Genomic DNA, 21322 nt, shown 5'->3' on the forward strand with positions numbered 1-21322 from the left:
TCCATAAATGTGATTTTTCTGGAGAAAGAGTTCTTAACTTTCATCAGATTCTTCAGAAATTGGTGTCCCTAAAAGGCTAAGAGCCACTGGTCTGTCCTGTCTATGACCTTGATCTAACTTGATACACACGGTTCCTTGTTTGTATTTCTAACCAGTAGAGTATGAATTGATTTTGCCAAGGCCTTAACATTTCCTACCATTCTGTGTGTCTCTCTCTTACTTTTGTTCTTTTTGATTACACATTTTTCTGGTTGGACAACCGATTTCTCGGTACTCTTTTAAATCTTTCTTGTGAGCTTTAAGTTCCTCAATGATTTAACTTATGTTGGTGATCCTTAAATATGTCATGACTTTTTCTTTTCTTAAACTATTTTAGTATGGACTGTATAAACATCCAAAAGAGGGACTTCCCTGGTGGTCCAGTGGGTAAGACTCTATGCTCCCAATGCAAGGGGCCCAGTTTGATCCCTGGTCGGGGAACTAGGTCCCACATGCATGCTGCAACTAAGAAGCCCGCATGCCGCAACAAAGATCTTGCGTGCCGCAACTAAGACCTGTGCAGCCAAAATAAATAAATAAATAAATAAATATTTTTTAAAAATCCAAAGGAGCACATGTGAAATTTAAAGAAAATTAAAGCAATTAAAAAGCACCAGGGGGGCACTTCCCTGGTGGTGCAGTGGTTGGGAATCTGCCTGCCAATACAGGGGACACGGGTTCGAGCCCTGGTCCGGGAAGATCCCACATGCCGCAGAGCAACAAAGCCCGTGAGCCACAACTACTGAGCCTGTGCTCTAGAGCCCGCAAGCCACAACTACTGAGCCTGCGTGCCACAACTACTGAAACCCATGCACCTAGAGCCCATGCTCCACAACAAGAGAAGCCACCACGATGAGAAGCCTATGTACCACAACGAAGAGTAGCCCCCGCTCACTGCAACTAGAGAAAGTCCATGCACAGCAATGAAGACCCAATGCAGCCAAAAATAAATAAATAAAAAATTTTAAAAAGCACCAGGTCACCATAACCCAGTTCAAGAATTATAATATTGCCAGTATCCTATTATCTATACCACCATCCCCCCAAATAAAACCTCTCCCAGAAATAACCACTCTTGGGCTTCCCTGGTGGCGCAGTGGTTGAGAATCTGCCTGCTAATGCAGGGGACACGGGTTCGAGCCCTGGTCTGGGAAGATCCCACATGCCGCGGAGCAACTGGGCCCGTGAGCCACAACTACTGAGCCTGCGCGTCTGGAGCCTGTGCCCCGCAACGGGAGGGGCCGCGATAGTGAAAGGCCCGCGCACTGCGATGAAGAGCGGTCCCCGCACCGCGATGAAGAGTGGCCCCCGCTTGCCCCAACTAGAGAAAGCCCTCGCACGAACCGAAGACCCAACACAGCCAAAAATGAATAAATAAATAAAGTAGCTATAAAATTAAAAAAAAAAAAAAAAAAAAAAGAAATAACCACTCTTCTAACCTTGTGATAACCATTTCCTTGCCTATCTTTATAGCTTTTCCATGTAGATATGCATTATTTAGTTTTGACTGTTTCTGAACTTTATATAAATGGAATCATACTAAATTATTTTTATCTTGCTTTCTTAGCTCAGTATTTGTAATATTAATTCATGTTGCTGCATATAGCTGTAGTTCATTCATTTTTATTGCTTTGCAGTGGCTTTTGTATGAATATACCACAATTAATATATCTAGGGCTTCCCTGGTGGCGCAGTGGTTGAGAATCTGCCTGCTAATGCAGGGGACACGGGTTCGAGCCCTGGTCTGGGAAGATCCCACATGCCACGGAGCAGCTGGGCCCGTGAGCCACAATTGCTGAGCCTGCGCGTCTGGAGCCTGTGCCCCGTGACGGGAGGGGCCGCGATAGAGAAAGGCCCGCGCACCGCGATGAAGAGCGGTCCCCGCACCGCGATGAAGAGTGGCCCCCGCTTGCCGCAACTGGAGAAAGCCCTCGCACGAACCGAAGACCCAACACAGCCAAAAATAAATAAATAAATAAATAAATAAATAAGAAAATCCTTTAAAAAAAAAAAAAAGAAGTTATTACATCACTATAAAAAAATATATATATATCTATTTCACTGTTGATGGACAGTGGATGGTTACCTATTAATAGCTGTTAAGAATAACGTCATCTTGGACTTGCCTGGTGGCACAGTGGTTAAGAATCCGCCTGCCAATGCAGTGGACACGGGTTCGATCCCTGGTCCGGGAAGATCCCACATGCTGTGGAGCAGCTAAGCCCGTGCTCCATAACTACTGAGCCTGCACTCTAGAGCCAGCGTGCCACAACTACTGAAGCCTGTGCACCTAGAGCCCGTGCTCCGCAACAAGAGAAGCCACCGTGATGAGAAGCATGTGCACCGCAAAGAGTAGCCCCCGCTTGCTGCAACTAGAGAAAGCCTGCGCGCAGCAACGAAGACCCAACACGGCCAAAAATAAATAAATAAAAAATAAATTAATTTAAAAGAAAAGAAAGAATAATGTCATCTTTTTCATGTATGTGGTGTGTATGGGCAAGATTTTCTCATGGGTGTGTACCTAGAATTGGAATTGCTAGTTTGTAGGATATGAGCAAATTCAACTTTATTTAGAAAATGCCAATGATTTTCCAAAGTGGCTCTAGGAATTTAAGTTCTCATGAGCAGTGAATGGGAATTGTTCCACATCCTCAGTAATTGTTGGTGTTATGAGTGTTTTTATTTTAGCTATTCCAGAAGCATGTAGTTGTATCTCATTGAAGTTTTAATTTGTATTTTTCTGATTATTAATGAGGTTGGGAATTTTAAAATATACTTATTACTATTTGGATCTCTTCTTTTTTTTATTATTATTTATTTTTGGCTGCGTTGGGTCTTCGTTGCTGCGCGCAGGCTTTCTCTAGTTGCAGCGAGCGGGGGCTACTCTTCGTTGCAGTGCGCAGGCTTCTCTTTGCGGTGGCTTCTCTTGTTGCAGCACACGGGCCCTAGAGCATGTGGGCTCAGTAGTTGTGGCGCGTGGGCTCTAGGATGCACGGTCTTCAGTAGTTGTGATGCACAGGCTCAGTAGTTGTGGCTCGCAGTCTCTAGAGTGCAGGCTCAGTAGTTGTGGCACACGGGCTTTGTTGCTCTGCGGCATGTGGGATCTTCCTGGACCAGGGATTGAACCCGTGTCCCCTGCATTGGTAGGCAGATTCTTAACCACTGTGCCACCAGGGAAGTCCCTGGATCTCTTCTTTTGTGAATTGCCTGTCCAAGTGTTTTGCCTAGTTATTATTAGGTTGTCTCTTACTTTTTTTTTTTTAATATTTACTTATTTATTTATTTAGGCTGCACCAGGTCTTAGTTGTGGCACGCAGGAACTTTGTTGTGGCATGCAGACTTCTTAGTTGCAGCATGTGGTTTCTTAGTTGCAGCACGCAGGATCTAGTTCCCTGACCAGGGATCAAACCCGGGTCCCCTACATTGGTAGCGCAGAGTCTTACCCACTGGACCACCAGGGAAGTCCCATGCATTGCTAGTGATTTTTGACTGGATGCCAGATATTGTGAATTTTATGCTGTTGAGTGCTTGATTTTGTTGTGTTAAAAGATAAACTGATACATATTAAATTTTTTAAAGTGTATTTGGGCAAAAATCTATTCAAATCAGGTAGCATCCAATCTAGCAGAAAGAAAGGCGCTCTGAGGAGCTGTACAAAATGAAGGACGTTTGTAGGCAGAAAGGAGTGGGAACAAGGAAACTAGACTAGGCGAAATATCGGGTTGGTTATTGCAGTTACTTTCCTTTAAGGGATGGCAGGGGTCTATCAGGCAGGTTATCGAACTAATGCTGATCAAGTGATCTTAGATTGACTGCTTTAATTCCATTTCTGAGAAAGCCGAAACTAAAATCAAGTCTCTGTCTGGTGACGTGGGACTTCGCATAAGCAACTCCATTTGGGGCCTGTTGTCTTATTTTTAACAGTTGTATCCCTTTAAAGAGTGATGGACTTTATTTTTTCAGATGGTTAATTTACTTGAGAATCTAGAGTAGCTTGTACTCAAGGCTAATTTATCCCCACTACTGTAGGAGACTCACCTGGGCCCCATGTATTTAATGTAATGAGGTCTCTCCATGCTGGCTGGTGGGTGGTTGAAGAATTTCCAGCCTGTGTGAGCCCACAGAAATTTTGACTTACAAATCTGCAAGTAATTGTTCTCTTTCTGGCAATTGTTTGCCTAGCCTCATGGAATTGCACCCTTGGTCAGATTGGTTTTGAGCCCAACACTCAAGGAGACCCCCGTGCAGATTTCTGAAGCTCATTCTCTGTGTATATTCCTCCTCTGTGGTGTTTTGCCCCCTAATTCTGCCTGGACCTCCCTGAACTCTGATCTCCGTTTCCTCAGGTCAGTGAAGCTCTTTTGAGATTCCCCTCCTATGTTGCAGTCCAGAAATTTCCTGCAGGCAGAAAGTCTGGGCAATTATAGGTTTCGTCTCATTAGTTTCCCTTCACAGTCCCGTACTACCTGTTTTTCTATGTTTGAAAATGTTTGTTTTTGCATAAATTCTGGGTTTTTTTAATGTCAAGAAGGCAAGTCCCATAGTGGTTACCAAGTTTTCAGCTTTTTACATGTTATTTTCTTTGTGATTCTTTCTATTGTACAAATCTGAGAAAATAACTATCCTCTTAGAAATATAATAAACCCACCTTTGAATAAACCCTTCTTTCAGAGAAAGAAGAGGTGGGTTTAGTAGTGAGGATGGAAGAGTGAATTTAAGAGATACTGTAATAGGAACAAGTGTTAGGATCTGGTCATTACGCATGGGGGTGTGGTGTGTAAAAATAGCAAGACATTAAAGATGACCTAAAGTTATAATAAAAATGGTATTGCTTCAGTCTGAAAATAAAGCTTCAGTCAAATGAGATGTCCTCATCCTGAGGTAATGTCACTTATTATTTTTTGCAACTTGAGTAAGAAGATGAAGGTACGTATCCAAAGAAGACATGACAATATTAAAGAAGTCACACTATATAAACAATGAGATGTTATATAAAAAGCACTAAACTGTGAGTCAGAAATTCTGCATTTTAGTTCCCATTCTATCATTTACAGGCTCTGTAGCCTGTAGTCATCTGAGCCTTAGTTTGTTTGTTCGATGGGAAAAACATGTCATGCTTACCTCCCAGGTGAGGCTCAAATGAAATAATGCAAGTGAGAGTGCTTTGTAAATCACTTACATCATCCACAGGTAAGATATCACTGTATGATTGTTACTGTTTTGCCTAGTAAGTATCAAGATGTGGAAGATCAGAGTAAAGCTTCAGTCAAAGCCAGATAGTTGTAATCTTGGAGTGTTTCCTGTAGAAGTTGTCATTAAAGATAGAAACAATAGCTAGATGGGAAGGAACTGGCATGGGAACCACCATAAACAAAACTTCAGAGGCAGAAACAAGCTCTCTTTTTATGTTACCACCTGGGACAGTTTACCCTCCCCCTGCAAAGAATAGGTGATCAACACTTTGAGGAAATTAGAGCGGAGAGTTTAAAGGCTGGAGTGGGGATTTTAGGGGTGTGCTGGGGGAGAGGTGAGGACACTGGCTGAGAAGCAGCTAAGAGGGATGGCTGGAAAGAGAGAAAGATGTTGGAGAGAAAAGTGGTTTTCTCACTATTTGGCTAGAGTAGGAGTGAATGGTAATTATAAAAGTAATGTCAACTAATTGTAGAAATTCATGCATAACAGAAGGGAAAGCCCTCAACTCTTTTTCACTTTGGAGAGGTGACTGATCCTAATAATTTGGTGTATGTCCTTTCACACTTTTCCCAATGCATACATAACACATATAATACAAACTTAAATTCACACCAAACAACAGTTACCTCCCTAAACCTAGAATCCTTCTCTGCCGTTGCCTTCTTAGTCCCTGTGCTAATTCTCTTCCTGACCCCCACATTAGCTTTCTTGCTTTTTCTTCCTCACCCCTAACAGGAAATGAACCTCAAGGCTCAGTCCTTGGCTTCCCGCTCTTCCCTCTACAGTCTTTGCTCTTGAAGATCACTTCCAAGCAGATGACTCCCCAGTTTCCTCTTCAATACCTGACTTATCTCAAGAGTTTCGAGTCTATATCTCCTACAACCTGCTGGATATCTCTTCCTTGATCTCTTACCCACCCCTCTCACTTGGACCTTGTCTACAGCCAAGGTCAGCCATTTGTCTCAAAAGGGCTCCTTCTTCCAGATTTCCTGTTTTTGTCATTTATATTCCCCTAAATTCATGTGCTCAGAACCCTGGCTTTGGTCCAATTGTTTCTTCTCTCAATATCTTTCTCCTCCATATCATCTTTTTTTTTAAAAATAGATTTTATTTATTTATTTATTTATTTATTGTGTTGGGTTTTCCGTCGCTGTGCACGGGCTTTCTCTAGTTGCCGAGGGCTTCTCATTGCAATGGCTTCTCTTCTTGCGGAGCACAGGCTCTAGGCACACAGGCTTCAGTAGTTGTGGCACACGGGCTTAGTTGCTCTGCGGCATGTGGGATCTTCCCTGACCAGGGCTTGAACCCATGTCCCCTGCATTGGCAGGCGGATTCTTAACCACTGTGCCACAAGGGAAGTCCCCATATCATCTTTTCATTCCCTCTTTTCACCACCTACACTATGACAGTCATCCTGCCACAGATCTCTCCCTGCCCTTATCCATGTCCTCATAGCTGTCACACCAACCTTTATAAAACACTGTTTACATCTTAATCTTCTATTCCTCCTCAACAAGGAATTCCTCACCTTCTTGCTTAGCTGCCACTGTCCCAATTCCTCAACCTGGCGATGATACCTCTCACAGTCTAGCACCAAATTATCTTTCCAATCTCATCACCGTGACTTTTCCATACCTCCTTTCCATTCCAACTCAAATAATTTAATCATTGTTCTCTGAAAACGCCTTTTACCTGTTGACTCCTGGATCTTTGTTCAAACTGCTAACTCAGCTTAAATTCTGATTCCATTTTTCTGAACTTGTCCAAGAACCCTAGTTCAAAACCAAGTTAAGCCTTGTCTCCTCCAAGAAGAATTTTCTGACCATCTCCACTGTCAGTGGTACCGTCCCTTCCAGAACCTGAGGACACTGATTATTGATAGACTAGATTGGTCTTTCTATATTATCTCTTTAGATACTTGTTTGGCCTCTTTGGGTTTCCCATGTATAGTGACTATACTTCATTCCTCTGTTTACCTTCAGTGCCTGGCACAGGGCCTGGGCATCACAGATGTTCAATAGCTTTTATGAAATGATTATGCTTGGGGATAGAATGTTGATGGTGTAGAGACAAAGCAGATAAAGTTTGGGGGATAAAGAAGAGGGATATTATGAGAATAGTTGAGGAATAAAATTGTGGCAGAGGACAAAGAGAAAAGGTCAAAGGAGGGGCAGAAATGGGTGTCTGGGAATGAAGGACATAAACATGAGATTGAGTGAAGATCATGCTCCCACCTGTCTTTGGTAGGCCCAGGAATAGAGGCCCTATCAAGATGTGGTCATGAGGTGGTTGTGTGACAGGCCTCGGGCTAGGGAGAATTAGCTGGAGTTGGCTCTCTCAGCTCTACTGCAGCAGGCAGCCAATGAATTATTTAATTTAACTCTTACAGAGACTCAAAGAAACACCTGCTAGAAGGCCTGGTTGCTTGTTTCACAGAAAAGGAAGGGTAAAGATAGGAAAGTATTTTGTTTACTGGATTCATTCACAAAATGTTTGTTGAGCACCTATTATATACCAGGCACCAAGAATACAGAGATTTTTGTCCTCAAGGAGTTCCTAGTCTGGTGGGGGAAATAAAATGATTAAAAAAATGCAACTGTATGTTACTATAAGAATGAATTCTATACAGGGTGTGGAGCACAAAGCAGGGATGGGTCAGTTTACCTTGGGGAGACAGAAAAGACTTCTCAGGGGAACAACTTGAACTGAGCCTTGAAATATGAGTAGGCATCTGCCAGGTTGGTGGGAACAGAGGAGAGTTGGGGAGAGGGGAGGCATTCTGGGCAAATAGGCAGCAAGAGTTCCAGGGAGCTGGTGAAATTTCAGGGAAATTCATGATGTTGGGGCCAGGAAGAGATAAGTGATGTGGTTGGAAAGGAAACAGGAGACTCATGAGAAGAGTTCTTTGGAGTGCTGGTGAGAGATGATAAGGGCCAGCAACAAGGCAGGATTAGCAGGAATAGATGTGGGGGAGGGTGAAAGAGATGCTAAGGAAGTGGAGTTGTCAAGACTTATTCCATTGGTGATGGTAGGGAGAGAATGGGGAGAAGAATGTGAGAGAGAGGATGGAAAAGGGGGAGAGGAGGCAAGAGAGGTTGATCCAGTAAGACTTCCTGGTTCCTGGCTGAGGCAAGTAGGTGTATGATGGTATCATTTACTGAGATGTGGGACACATAAGGAGTGGAAGGATTGGGAAATACAATAAACTTGGTTTTTGGCAAATCAAGTTTGAAGCACCTCTTGGAGTTGTAGAAGAGTACCTCATGGCCCACTTCACTCTCCACTGCTTTGCATATGTAAAGCTTTGATGTCTGAGAAAGGTCAAAAGAATCCTTGGTAGAGTGACTATAACCAAGTGCAATCCAATTCAAAATAAGTTCTTGAACGTTTACTATGTGCCACACTGTGCAACACACACTAATCTCCAAGGGGACTCTCTCTGCCTTGTTCACATTTGCATCCCAGTGCCTGGTACAGTGACTGATACACAGTGGACATTTAATTAATATTTGTTGAATGAATAACTGAATGTATGAATGAACATGTTCGGTAATGAGAATACAGCAATGAATAGCTCCTGAATCCCTCCCTTCGGAACTTACTGTCTGGTTGGGGAGACAAATGCATGCACAAACAGTGTCAAACAGCATATTCATGCTTGAATCGAAGTTGGATGTAAGGGCAATAAGGACTCGGGGGAGAGGGAGTGACTTACTCAGTCCTTGTGCTGGGTTTTACAGTTTTCTAGGCAGAGAAGAGGAAAAGACATTCCAGGAGGAAGGAACAGACCATATAAAGGCCTAGAAGGGTGAAAGTGTCTGACATGGTTCTCAGACTAACAGTTTAGTGCAGCTGTACTCCACATGGCAATCATCATGCCTGCCATCCCCTTATAAGGAAATATTCCCCATCCACATCCCTTGCTGAGGGAAAGCTCTGAGTGTTCTTGCTTTACACAAAATGAAACTGCTGTTCAGCCACAGGTGACCACTCACCCCAAAACAGACAAATCATAAGCTGTCTAGCAGCCTAAGAGGTATACTTGAGCGGAACCACTGTCAAAACCAGAAGGACCAGGGCCAGTCGCTCACTGTGATGTGAGTATGTCTTTGTGTGTGGTGGTGGTGATGGTGGTGGTATGGAAAACCAGAGAGAATCGGGCAGTTAGCCATAGTATCAAAGATGGAGAGAAACCAGAGAGGCCAAGCTGGCCATAGGAAACAGAAGTTACAAAAAAAGCCACATGGCAGAAAAAAGACATGCTGAGCAGAGGGAGAAGCAGCAGTTGTTTTCAGAGTGAGAAGCAGATGGAATCAGAGGTCATCCAGTTATATCACCATCTACATATATTAAAACCCATTAGTAATGTTAGAATACTTGCTGTCAACCATCAAACATATTTAATAATTCATTAGGAGAGGATATTTGAAATTTCTGTTGTTCTTCCTTTATTCCCAGTGACCCAAGTTTCCTGCTCATATCATTTCTGTTTGAAAACTTCTTTTAGCAATTCTTAGTTTTTCTTTATCTGAGAATGTCTTTATTTCATCATCATTTCTCCAGGATATTTTTCCTGGATATAGAATTCTGAGTTAACAGTTTTTTTTCCTCTCAGCACTTAAAAAATATTATTCTACTTTATTCTGGCCTCCATTGTTTCAAATGAGAACTCCACACTCATTTGAATCATTGTTTCTCTACAGAAGTGTGTTTCTTTTCTCTGGCTGCTTTCAAGATTTTTTCTTTGTTTTTAGTTTTCAGTGGTTTGATTGTGATATGCCTGGGTGATGATTTTTTGTTTGGTTGGTTTTTTATCCTGTTGGCAATTTGGTGAACTTTTTGAATCTATAGGTCTATGTCTTCTATAAAATTTGAGAAGCTTTGTTAAGCCATTATTTCTTTTTAAGAAGTTTTTTCCTATACCACACCACTCTCTTTCCTGTGCTTCTTTGACTCTGATGACATGAATGTTAGACCTTTTGGTTTTGTCCTACATGTCCTTGAGGCACTGTTTACTTTTTTCAATCTCTTTTCCTCAATGTTATTCAAATTGCATAGTTTCTATAAATATATGTATACTTTTTATTTTATTTATTTATTTTTGGCTGCATCAGGTCTTAGTTTCAGTGTGTGGGCTTCTCTCTAGTTGTGGCGTGCAGGCTCTCTAGTTGTGGCGTGCAGGCTTAGTAGTTGTGTGAGCATGTGGGCTCAGTAGTTGTGGCACTCAAGCTCTTTAGTTGTGGTGCACAGGCTCAGCCTAGTTGCCCTGCAGCATGTGGGATCTTAGTTCCCCGATCAGGGATCAAACCCACATCCCCTGCATTGGAAGGCAGATTCTCAACTGCTGGACCACCAGGGAAGTCCCTATTACCTGTATTCAAGTTCACTGAATCTTTCTTTCATCAGTTCCTTTCTGTCATTGAGTTCATTTGATGAATTTTTTAAAAATTTTACTTATTTTAATTTTCAGTTCTAGAATATTCATTTGGTTCTTCTTTATATTTTCTATTTATTTCCTGAGATTTTCCATCTCTTCGTTCATTTCAACAGTGTTTGCCCTTACTTGTTGGAGTATTTTATAATCATTCCTTCAAAGTCTTTGTCAAATAATCCCAACATCTGTCCCAATATCTTCACATTGATATCTATTGTCTCTTCTCATGTGAGTTGAGATATTCCTGGTACGAGTAATTTTGGAGTGTAATCTGGATATTTTGAATATTATGTTATGAGACTCAATCTTGTTTAAGTCCTATAGAGCATGCTGGTATTTTTGTTTTCTCAGGCAATTGAGCTGGTTGGATTCAGTTCACAAATTCCAATCAGTGTTCTGTGGTTGTGGTTTCAATGCCAGTTCTATTTTCCAGGCCTTTTCAATGCTATTTGGATCTGTCCCACTTTTGTGCCACCCAGTGGCCAGTGGTAGCCTGTCACTTAATTCAGTTCTCAAAGTCTGTTGACTTTGTTCAGTTCTTCTGTCTGTTTGTGATCTGATCTTTACTTGTGCAGTTCAGGAGTGAGCCCAGGAGTTCATGTACAACATTTTGGGGTTCCTTTCCTAAGATCTTCCCTCATTGTGGTGCACAGACTTATTGCGGTGGCTTCTCTTGTTGCGGCACGTGGACCCTAGAGCGCATGGGCTCAGTAGTTGCGGCATGCGGGCTCTAGGGCACCAGGCTTCAGTAGTTGTGGCACACAGGCTCAGTAGTTGTGGCTCGCGGGCTCTAGAGCGCAGGCTCAGTAGTTGTGGCGCACAGGCTTAGTTGCTCCGCGGCATGTGGGATCTTCCCAGACCAGGGATCAAACTCGTGTCCCCTGCATTGGCAGGCAGATTCTTAACCACTGTGCCACCAGGGAAGTCCAAAAGTATAATCATTTTAACCTTGTAGTGTTTGTTTTGATCTCCTTATGTGACACTGCATTCTTGCATCTCAAATAACTCTTATGGGATTATTTTCCTTCTTCTTGGGAGCACATTCTCTGAAGGTTTTTATTATTATTATTATTTATTTATTTAATTTATTTATTTGGCTGCGCCAGGTCTTAGTTACGGCATGCACGATCTTCATTGCGGCACGCAGGATCTGCGTTGTGGCATGCGAACTCTTAGTTGTGGCAGTGGAATCTAGTTCCCTGACCAGGGATCAAACCAGGCCTCCGGCATTGGGAGCTTGGAGTCTTAGCCACTGGACCACCAGGGAAGTCCCTCTCAGAAGTTTTTTTTAAAGCATACCTTTAGAAGTAAATTTCCTCATTATTATTTTTTAATTTGAAAACACCTTTATTTGAGTTTTGCTGGGCTCACATTTCTTGGTTCACCAATGCTTTCTTTCAGTATGACAAATACCTGATTCCGTTGTTTTCTGTCTTCCATTGTTGCTACTGAGACTTTTGTTGTCATGCTAACTCTTGCCTTTGCTGGTGATCTTTCCTTTCTTTCTGGCTCTTTACAGGGCCTTTTCATCTATGGTATTTTGAAGTTTTACTCTTGAGTTTCTGGTTATGAATTTATGTTCATTTTTTCTGCTTGAGATGTGCTGATCTGTGAGTGTTAATGCTTCATTTGTTCTAGAATACCATTAACCAATATTGGTTAAAATATTTCCTTTTGTCTCTTATGACCATACTTTCCTTCTAAAACTCTAGTTATTTCTATATTACACCTTCTCATTTTATCCTCCATGTCTCTAAATCTTTCTTTTATATTTTTTCATTTCTGTATCTGTTTTTCTCATATTCTGGACACATCCTTTTGACAAATCTTCCAGTTCTTTCATTGTTTCTTTAATTGTTCCAAATGTTCTTTTTAAGCCATCCTTTAAGACTTTAATTTCAACAATCCTATTTTTTCTTGTTTCTAGAATATGTTTTTTCCTGATCCATCCATTCAATCTGGGTCACTTTTTTTATATGCTTTCATTTGTAAATACAACTCTTTTTACTGTTTAAGCATTTCATATATATTTGTCACTGTATTTGTCACTTCTAGTAGCTTTATTCCCTTGGGCTCTAACTCTGTTTTTTTCTTGCTGCTTCAGATTTTACTCATAGTGGCTGGCTTCCTTGTGTGTTTGATAATCTTTGTGAATTGATTGCTTAATCTTAATATGTGGGAGAAGCTTTCTTCCAGAGAGTGTTTGCTTTGGCTTCTGGAATAGTCAGGGAGTGCTCCAGTGTAAGACCACTTTATCCTTCCTTTGAAGGTATTGGCTCGGATTAGGAGTTGCATGCTGTGGTTTCAAGGTTAAATGCCCCCTGCAACATGATTCCTCTAGAAATCTGGACCCTGTGCATCCCTGCCTTTCCTGGACGCCTGTCCATACAAGCTGAAAACCTGCCTCTCTTTCTCCTCATCACTCTAGCTCTCTGCTAACCAAAACACGTAAAAGAACAATTTAGAATTACTGGAAAGGAAATTTATAATCAGTGAAAACCACAACAGTATATAGGATAAGTTCTAGACTGAAAACAGTCTATTTTATTTAAAAAATTATCATTCAATTCAAGTTTTCAAATTTATTTGCATGGCATTGAACAAAGTCATTTATGGTATTTTAAGTGTTCTCTATCTCTTTATTTCCTTCCATTATTTGTTCTTTTGTATATTTGCACTTTCTCACTTCCTCATTTTTGATTGGGCTGATGAGTTATTTACCTTTAAAAAAAGTATTTTAGATTTGTATAGTAGTTCTGTTTTTCTTGTTTTCTAATTTATTATAATTTGGTTTTCTTCGTTTGTTCCTTTCTGCAGCTTTCCTTTGGTTTATTTTGTTATTATTTTCTGTCTTTTAAAAAAGATGCTTATTTCTCCATTTTGTTTTGAAATATGTATTTAAGGTGATTAAGTATTCCTCTGAGTACTACTTGAGCCACATTTCATAGATTCTGGTATATATTCTTTACATTATTATTTTTATCATTTCCATTAATTCTTTTGTTTTGGGTTATGTTCCCCTTTTGACCCAATTACATGAAAGAGAGCTTTATTTTTAACTTCCAGAACAGAGAGGACTCTTTGATTTTCTTATTAAATTCATTTGTTGCAATATGATTATAGGATATTTTCTGCATTATTTCTGTTTTGGGGGGGTTTGAAATATTTTGTAAAGTCTTAAATATGATTAATTTTCATAAATATTATTGGCCACTTGAAAGGATGAAGTATCCTCTACTTTCAGGATGCAAAGTTTGATATATATCAGTAAGGTCTACTTTGTTAATTATATTGTTTAGGTCAACTCTATTTTTAGGGTTTTTATTTTAACTTTGTTTTTTGTTTTTTGGCCTCACTGCATGGCTTGCAGGATCTTAGTTACCCAACCAGGGATTGAACCTGGGCACCAGCAGTGAAAGCGCTGAGTCCTAACCACTAGACCGCCAGGGAATTTCCCTATTTTTAGTTTTTTAAAAAATTATTATTTGTTTTTGATTGGATGAAGCAAGTAAATTAAAGCCTCTTTTTTTATTAGCACTTCTTCTTTTCCAATTTGTATTCCTTTTATTTCTTTTTCTTCTCTGATTGACGTGGCCTTCCAAAACTATGTTGAATAATAGTGGTGAGAGTGGACATCCTTGTCTTGTTCCTGATCTTAGAGGAAATGCTTTCAGTTTTTCACCATTGAGTATGATGCTTGCTGTGGGTTTGTCATATATGGCCTTTATTATGTTGAGGTAGGTTCCCTCTATGCCCATTTTCTGGAGAGCTTTTATCATAAATGGGTGTTGAATTTTGTCAAAAGCTTTTTCTGCATCTATTGAGATGATCATATGGTTTTTATTCCTTAATTTGTTAACATAGCGTATCACATTGATTGATTTGCGTATACTGAAGAATCCTTGCATCCCTGGGATAAATCCCACTGATCATGGTTTAAGATCCTTTTAATGTGTTGTTGGATTCTGTTTGCTAGTATTTTGTTCAGGATTTTTGCACCTGTGTTCATCAGTGATGTTGGTCTGTAATTTTCTTTTTTTGTGATATCTTTTTCTGGTTTTGGTATCAGGGTGATGGTGGCTTCATAGAATGAATTTGGGAGTGTTCCTCCCTCTGCAATTTTTTGTAAGAGTTTGAGAAGGATCGGTGTTAACTCTTCTCTAAATGTTTGATAGAATTCGCCTGTGAAGCCATCTGGTTCTGGACTTTTGTTTGTTGGAAGATTTTAATTGCAGTTTCAATTTCATTACTTGTGATAGGTCTGTTTATATTTTCTAATTCTTCCTGGTTCAGTCTTGGAAAATTGTATCTTTCCAAGAATTTGTCCATTTCTTCATGGTTTTCCATTTTATTGGCATATAGTTGTTTGTAGTAGTCTCTTATAATCCTTTGTATTTCTGCAGTGTCAGTTGTGATTTCTCCTTTTTCATTTCTAATTTTATTGATTTGCATCCTCTCCCTTTTTTTCTTGATGAGTCTGGCTAAGGGTTTATCAATTTTGTTTATCTTCTCAAAGAACCAGCTTTTAGTTTATTGATCTTTGCTATTGTTTTCTTTGTTTCTGTTTCATTTATTTCTGCTCTGATCTTTATGATTTCTTTCCTTCTACTGACTTTGGGTTTTCTTTGTTCTTCTTTCTCTAGTTGCTTTAGGTGTAGGGTTAGATTGTTTGTTTGAGATTTTTCTTGTTTCTTGAGGTGAGATTGAATTGCTATAAACTTCCCTCATAGAACTGCTTTTTTGTTTTTGAATTTTATTTTATTTTACTTTTATACAGCAGGTTCTTATTAGTTATCTATTTTATACATATTAGTGTATACGTGTCAACCCCAATCTCCCAATTCATTCCACCACCACCACCACCCCCCAGCCACTTTCCCCCCTTGGTGTCCGTACGTTTGTTCTCTACATCTATATCTCTATTTCTGCCCTGCACACTGGTTCACGTGTACCATTTTTCTAGGTTCTGCATATATGCGTTAATATACAATATTTGTTTTTCTCTTTCTGACTTACTTCACTCTGTATGACAGTCTCTAGATCCATCCACGTCTCTACAAATGACCAAATTTCGTTCCTTTTTATGGCTGAGTAATATTCCATTGTATGTATGTACCACATGTTCTTTATCCATTCGTCTGTTGATGGGCATTTAGGTTGCTTCCATGACCTGGCTATTGTAAATAGTGCTGCAGTGAATATTGGGGTGCATGTGTCTTTTTGAATTATGGTTTTCTCTGGGTATATACCCAGTAGTGGGATTGCTGGGTCATATGGTAATTCGATTTTTAGTTTTTTAAGGAACTTCCATACTGTTCTGCATAGTGGCTGTATCAATTTACATTCCCACCAACAGTGCAAGAGGGTTTCCTTTTCTCCACACCCTCTCCAGCATTTGCCGTTTGTAGATTTTCTGATGATGCCCATTCTAACTGGTGTGCAGTGATACCTCATTGTAGTTTTGATTTGCATTTCTCTAATAATTAGTGATGTTGAGCAGCTTTTCATGTGCTTCTTGGCCATCTGCATGTCTTCTTTGGAGAAATGTCTATTTAGGTCTTCTGCCCATTTTTTTTTTAAAGGTTTGCATTTCTTGTAAAATTTATTTTATTTTATGGTTGTGTTGGGTCTTCGCCTCTGTGCGAGGGCTTTCTCTAGCTGCGGCAAGTGGGGGCCACTCTTCATCGCAGTGTGTGGGCCTTCCCACTATCGTGGCCTCTCCCGTTGCGGAGCACAGGCTCCAGACGCGCAGGCTCAGCAACTATGGCTCACGGGCCCAGCCGCTCCGCGGCATGTGGGATCTTCCCAGACCAGGGCCCGAACCCGCGTCCCCCGCATTGGCAGGCAGACTCTCAACCACTGCGCCACCAGGGAAGCCCCCTGCTCATTTTTTGATTGGGTTGTTTGTTTTTTTAATATTGAGCTGCATGAGCTGTTTATATATTTTGGAGATTAATCCTTTGTCCATTTATTCGTTTACAAATATTTTCTCCCATTCTGAGGGTTGTCTTTTTGTCTTGTTTGTAGTTTCCTTTGCTTTGCAAAAGCTTTTAAGTTTCATTAGGTCCCATTTGTTTATTTTGTTTTTATTTCCATTACTCTAGGAGGTGGGTTAAAAAAGATCTTGCTGTGATTTATGTCGAAGAGTGTTCTTCCTATGTTTTCCTCTAAGAGTTTTATAGTGTCCAGTCTTACATTTAGGTCTCTAATCCATTTTGAGTTTATTTTTGTGTATGGTGTTATGGAGTGTTCTAATTTCATTCTTTTACATGTAGCTGTCCAGTTTTCCCAGCACCATTTATTGAAGAGATTGTCTTTTCTCCACTGTATATCCTTGCCTCCTTTGTCATAGATTAGTTGACCGTAGGTGCATGGGTTTATCTCTGGGCTTTCTATCCTGTTCCATTGATCTATATTTCTGTTTTTGTGCCAGTACCATATTGTTTTGATTACTGTAGCTTTGTAGCATAGTCTGAAGTCAGGGAGTCTGATTCCTCCAGCTCCGTTTTTTTCCCTCAAGACTGCTTTGGCTATTCGGGGTCTTTTGTGTCTCCATACAGATTTTAAGATTTTTTGTTTAGAACTGCTTTTGCTGCTTCCCATAGGTTTTGGGTCATCGTGTTTTCATTGTCATTTGTTTCTATGTATATTTTGATTTCTTCTTTGATTTCTTCAGTGATCTCTTGGTTATTTAGTAGCACACTGTTTAGCCTCCATGTATTTGTGTTTTTTACAGTTTTTTTCCTGTAATTGATTTTTGCCAATTGTACCCTTTAGCTTTATAAAGTAACCTTGCTTTCTTGGCTCAAATTCCACCTTGTCGATTATTAAAATCATGACTTCTGCTTTAAAAAACTTGTTGTATACCATTGCCCATGTTTTAATCTTTAAAATAAACTTTATTTTTTTTAAAATTTTTATTTATTATTTATTTATTATGTTTATTTTTGGCTGTGTTGGGTCTTCGTTTCTGTGTGAGGGCTCTCTCCAGTTGCGGCGAGTGGGGGCCACTCTTCATCGTGGTGCGCGGGCCTGTCACTATCGCAGCCTCTCTTGTTGCGGAGCAGAGGCTCCAGACACTCAGGCTCAGTAGTTGTGGCTCACGGGCCCAGTTGCTCCGCGGCATGTGGGATCTTCCCAGACCAGGGCTCGAACCCGTGTCCCCTGCATTGGCAGGCAGATTCTCAACCACTGTGCCACCAGGGAAGCCCAATAAACTTTATTTTTAAGATTGGTTCTAGATTTACAGAAAAATTGTACTGAGATTTACAGAAAAATTGTACAAAATTGAAGGTTGTACTGAGAGTTTTCATATACTCCACACCTAGGTTCCTCTATTGTTAACATCTTAGGTTAGTACAAGGCTTTAAACATGAAGAGAGTGGGAGGAAGCAAATAACACAAATTGATAATGTAGTAAGTGGAGAAACAAGAATACACATAAAACATTTAAAAATAAACTAGTAAAATAAGCAAATCTCAAACGAGCTTTATTTTTTTCACAAAGTGAGAGAGTAGGAATAAACCATGAGAAGAAATGAAAGAAACACCACTTATACAGTACAGGCTTTAAAAAAAAAATGTAACTGCAGCAGGGATAGACAAGAGGGAGTACTCTAGGATTCCCTGGTAATTTACAAAGCCTGTTGTTTGAACCTCATCATTACCTGACACATCTAGGTTTCTTTTGTTTGTTTGGTTTGGTTTGGTTTTTTGGCCATGCCGTGGCTTGCGGGATCTTAGTTCCCTGACCAGGGATCAAACCCGGGCCCCTGCAGTGAAAGTGCCAAGTCCTAAACACTGGACCACCAGGGAATTCTCCATGCTGTAACATTTTATACAGTTAAAAGTGTCAACGGTCCTCTTTTTAAGTAATTATTGTTGCTTTGATTTCAGCCAGTCCACAAAGTAGAAAATATAACCCACCTGGTCTGAAGATGAGACACTAAAACCACACATTTTAATTCCTCAGTTTATTGCTCATGGTTTAAATAGAGAGCCCTCTAGGGGGCAGCAGTGGAATAACAGGAGCTGCTGTTTGGATATTGTGGAGAAGAGGGAGAGACAAAATGGTGACCTGTAGACCAGAGCTTCTAGGTAAAAGAGAAGACTTGGCGTTAGAACTCTTGATCCTTTCTCTTACTGTTTACAGATGGCCACCATGTCACACACTGCAGTGGAAACCATTGACAGAGGATCCAATGTGAGTGTCCACCTGGAGTTGTGCATCAGTGCAGCCCTACAGGAGTACAGATGGAGTGAGAGGTAAGAACTGATCAAAGTCAGATCAAAGGAATGTGACCGAGATTCCCAAAGGTGTTTTGAGCCTGGTGTAAAAGGAAGGGAGAGAGAGGATTGATGGGAAAATTAGGGGTGTGTAGTCCAAATGGGAATCACCATTAACAAAGATTTAGAGGCAATAGTAAGCCTCTTATGTGCAGTGATTCCTGGGCAGATTGTCTCAGTAAAAGAAGAATCGTTGCACCAGACTCTCCTGGTAGATTAGGGTGGAATTTTTTTTTTTTATTGAAGTATAGTTGATTTATAGTGTTGTGTTAATTTCCGCTGTACAGCAAAGTGCTTCAGTTATACATATATATATTCTTTTTTTTTAATATATTCTTTTTCATTATGGTTTATAATAGGATACTGAATATAGTTCTCTGTGGTATACAGTGGAACCTTGTTGTTTATTATGGTGGAATGATTTGAAGACTGGAGTGAGTCCTTGGCCCACCCACATTCAGTCTTTTTTTTTTTTAATTTATTATTTATTTATTTATTATTTTTGGCTGCATTGGGTCTTCGTTGCTGCACGCGTGCTTTCTCTAGTTGCAGTGAGCGGGGGCTACTCTTCGTTGCGGTGTGTGGGCTTCTCATCGCGGGGGCTTCTCTTATTGCTGAGCATGGGCTCTAGAGCACAGGCTCAGTAGTTGTGGCGCACGGGCTTAGTTGCTCCACGGCATGTGGGATCTTCCCGGACCAGGGCTGGAACCCGTGTCCCCTGCATTGGCAGGCGGATTCTTAACCACTGTGCCACCAGGGAAGTCCCCCACATTCAGTCTTGATAGTTTAATTTGGATGTCAGTGACCCCTTTTCCAACTGTCTGCTTAATTTCTTCCCATACGTGTCCCACTGTTACTCTAACTTAAACAATTTTTCTTCTCTCTAGCCCAGTCATTGCCAATACTCATAACCTCAGGCTCAGTCTTTTAATCTCCCTCATTCACTCCTCTTCTGAAACTCAGTCAGTCTTCAGGTTCTTTCAATCTGTACCTCACAAAGTTTCTCCGGAAAAACTTCGAAGTGGCCAATGCAAAAATTCTGAGAATTTATGATTTCTTGAGACTGTCTTTTATTACCCGTCTGAGAAGGCAAGTTCTAAGCTAAAACTCCACCTCTTGCTTGGTGAGATAGTGAGTGGGTTGCTGAAAGGTTGGCGGCAGGAGGTGATTTTTAATGGATCATACGTGTCTGTTTCTGCCTTATTAACTGTATTATGTTAACCTTATTTAAATTGCCGCAAATATTTGTGGAATGCTGTGGGGCATAGATAAACTGAATGTGTAAGATGTTTCAAGGATTCAGACTCTCTGTATCTGTCATGTCCTTGCCATCCCACAGCCCTTACCCCAGGCCAGGGTAGGCTCCTCATATTGAGATGACACCAGTAATTTCCAGACTGGTCCTTTGGTCTCTACATTTTAAGAGTTATCTTTTTTTTTTTTTTAAGATTAATTTTTTATTATTTATTTATTTAATTTATTTTTGGCTGTGTCGGGTCTTAGTTGCGGCATACAGGCTCTTTGTTGTGGTGTGCGGGCTTCTCTCTAGTTGTGGCGTGCGAGTTTTCTCTTCTCTAGTTGTGGTGCGCAGGCTCCAGGGCACGTGGCCTCTGTAGTTGTGGTGCACGGGTTCCAGAGCGCATGGGCTCTGTAGTTGGCAGCACGCGGACTCTAGTTGCGGCGCGTGGGCTTAGTTGCCACGTGGCATGTGGGATCTTAGTTCCCTGACCAGGGATCGAACCAGCGTCCCCTGCATTGTAAGGCAGATTCTTTGCCACTGGACCACCAAGGAAGTCCCAAGAGTTATCTTTTTATACACTGTTTTGCTCATGCTCTTAATCCTAGCTTTGATTCTTCCTCTCAACTGGCCCTTGATCTTGTTAGATTTGGTTATATGTCATGCTTTTTTTTTTTTTAACCCTTTTAAGCATGGGCCTGGTGGAAACAGCAGTGAATCTACAATATCCCTTTTTGTTGTGTTCTTGGAGAAAAATGGGAGCTTCCACATGGTACATGGGTTCTAGGAGTGCTAGTCCAACTGCACCGACTTAGGGATTCAGGCTGCTGACCTTTGCATTTGATCCTCCTCTTCTGTGTTCTGAGGGATGCCCTATTACAGGTTACCTGGCCCAGGTTGGCAGAAACACACTGACTAGTGCATATCAAGATGTACATGGAGGCAACATGGCTGAGCTAGGGCCCTCTAAGGATGTGGGGAAATCAGAAGACTTAGAGGCTGAGAGACCAGAGGTTAGACAGTAAAAGGGATACAAAGACCAGAAATGTGTATATACACAGAGGGAGTGGAGTCCTGGGGGTCCTGGCCTTTGGATTATGTGGCTCATTCATAGCAGGTATTTGAATGTTTGT

At 40.8% G+C, this 21322-nt stretch overlaps 1 long non-coding RNA gene across 4 annotated transcripts in view; it reads left to right on the plus strand.

The window, feature by feature from the left end:
* LOC103006516 (uncharacterized) overlaps positions 1-21322 on the plus strand; it is a 155094-nt gene that overhangs the window by 58194 nt on the left and 75578 nt on the right. For all 4 annotated transcript variants that reach the window (XR_449683.3, XR_009006249.1, XR_009006250.1 and 1 more), the window contains exon 4: positions 18819-18931. This is a non-coding gene — a long non-coding RNA (uncharacterized LOC103006516). The remainder of the gene's footprint in view (positions 1-18818; positions 18932-21322) is intronic.

The sequence above is a fragment of the Balaenoptera acutorostrata genome, chromosome 20 (genome assembly GCF_949987535.1).
Source record: "Balaenoptera acutorostrata chromosome 20, mBalAcu1.1, whole genome shotgun sequence".
Lineage (NCBI taxonomy): Eukaryota > Metazoa > Chordata > Mammalia > Artiodactyla > Balaenopteridae > Balaenoptera > Balaenoptera acutorostrata.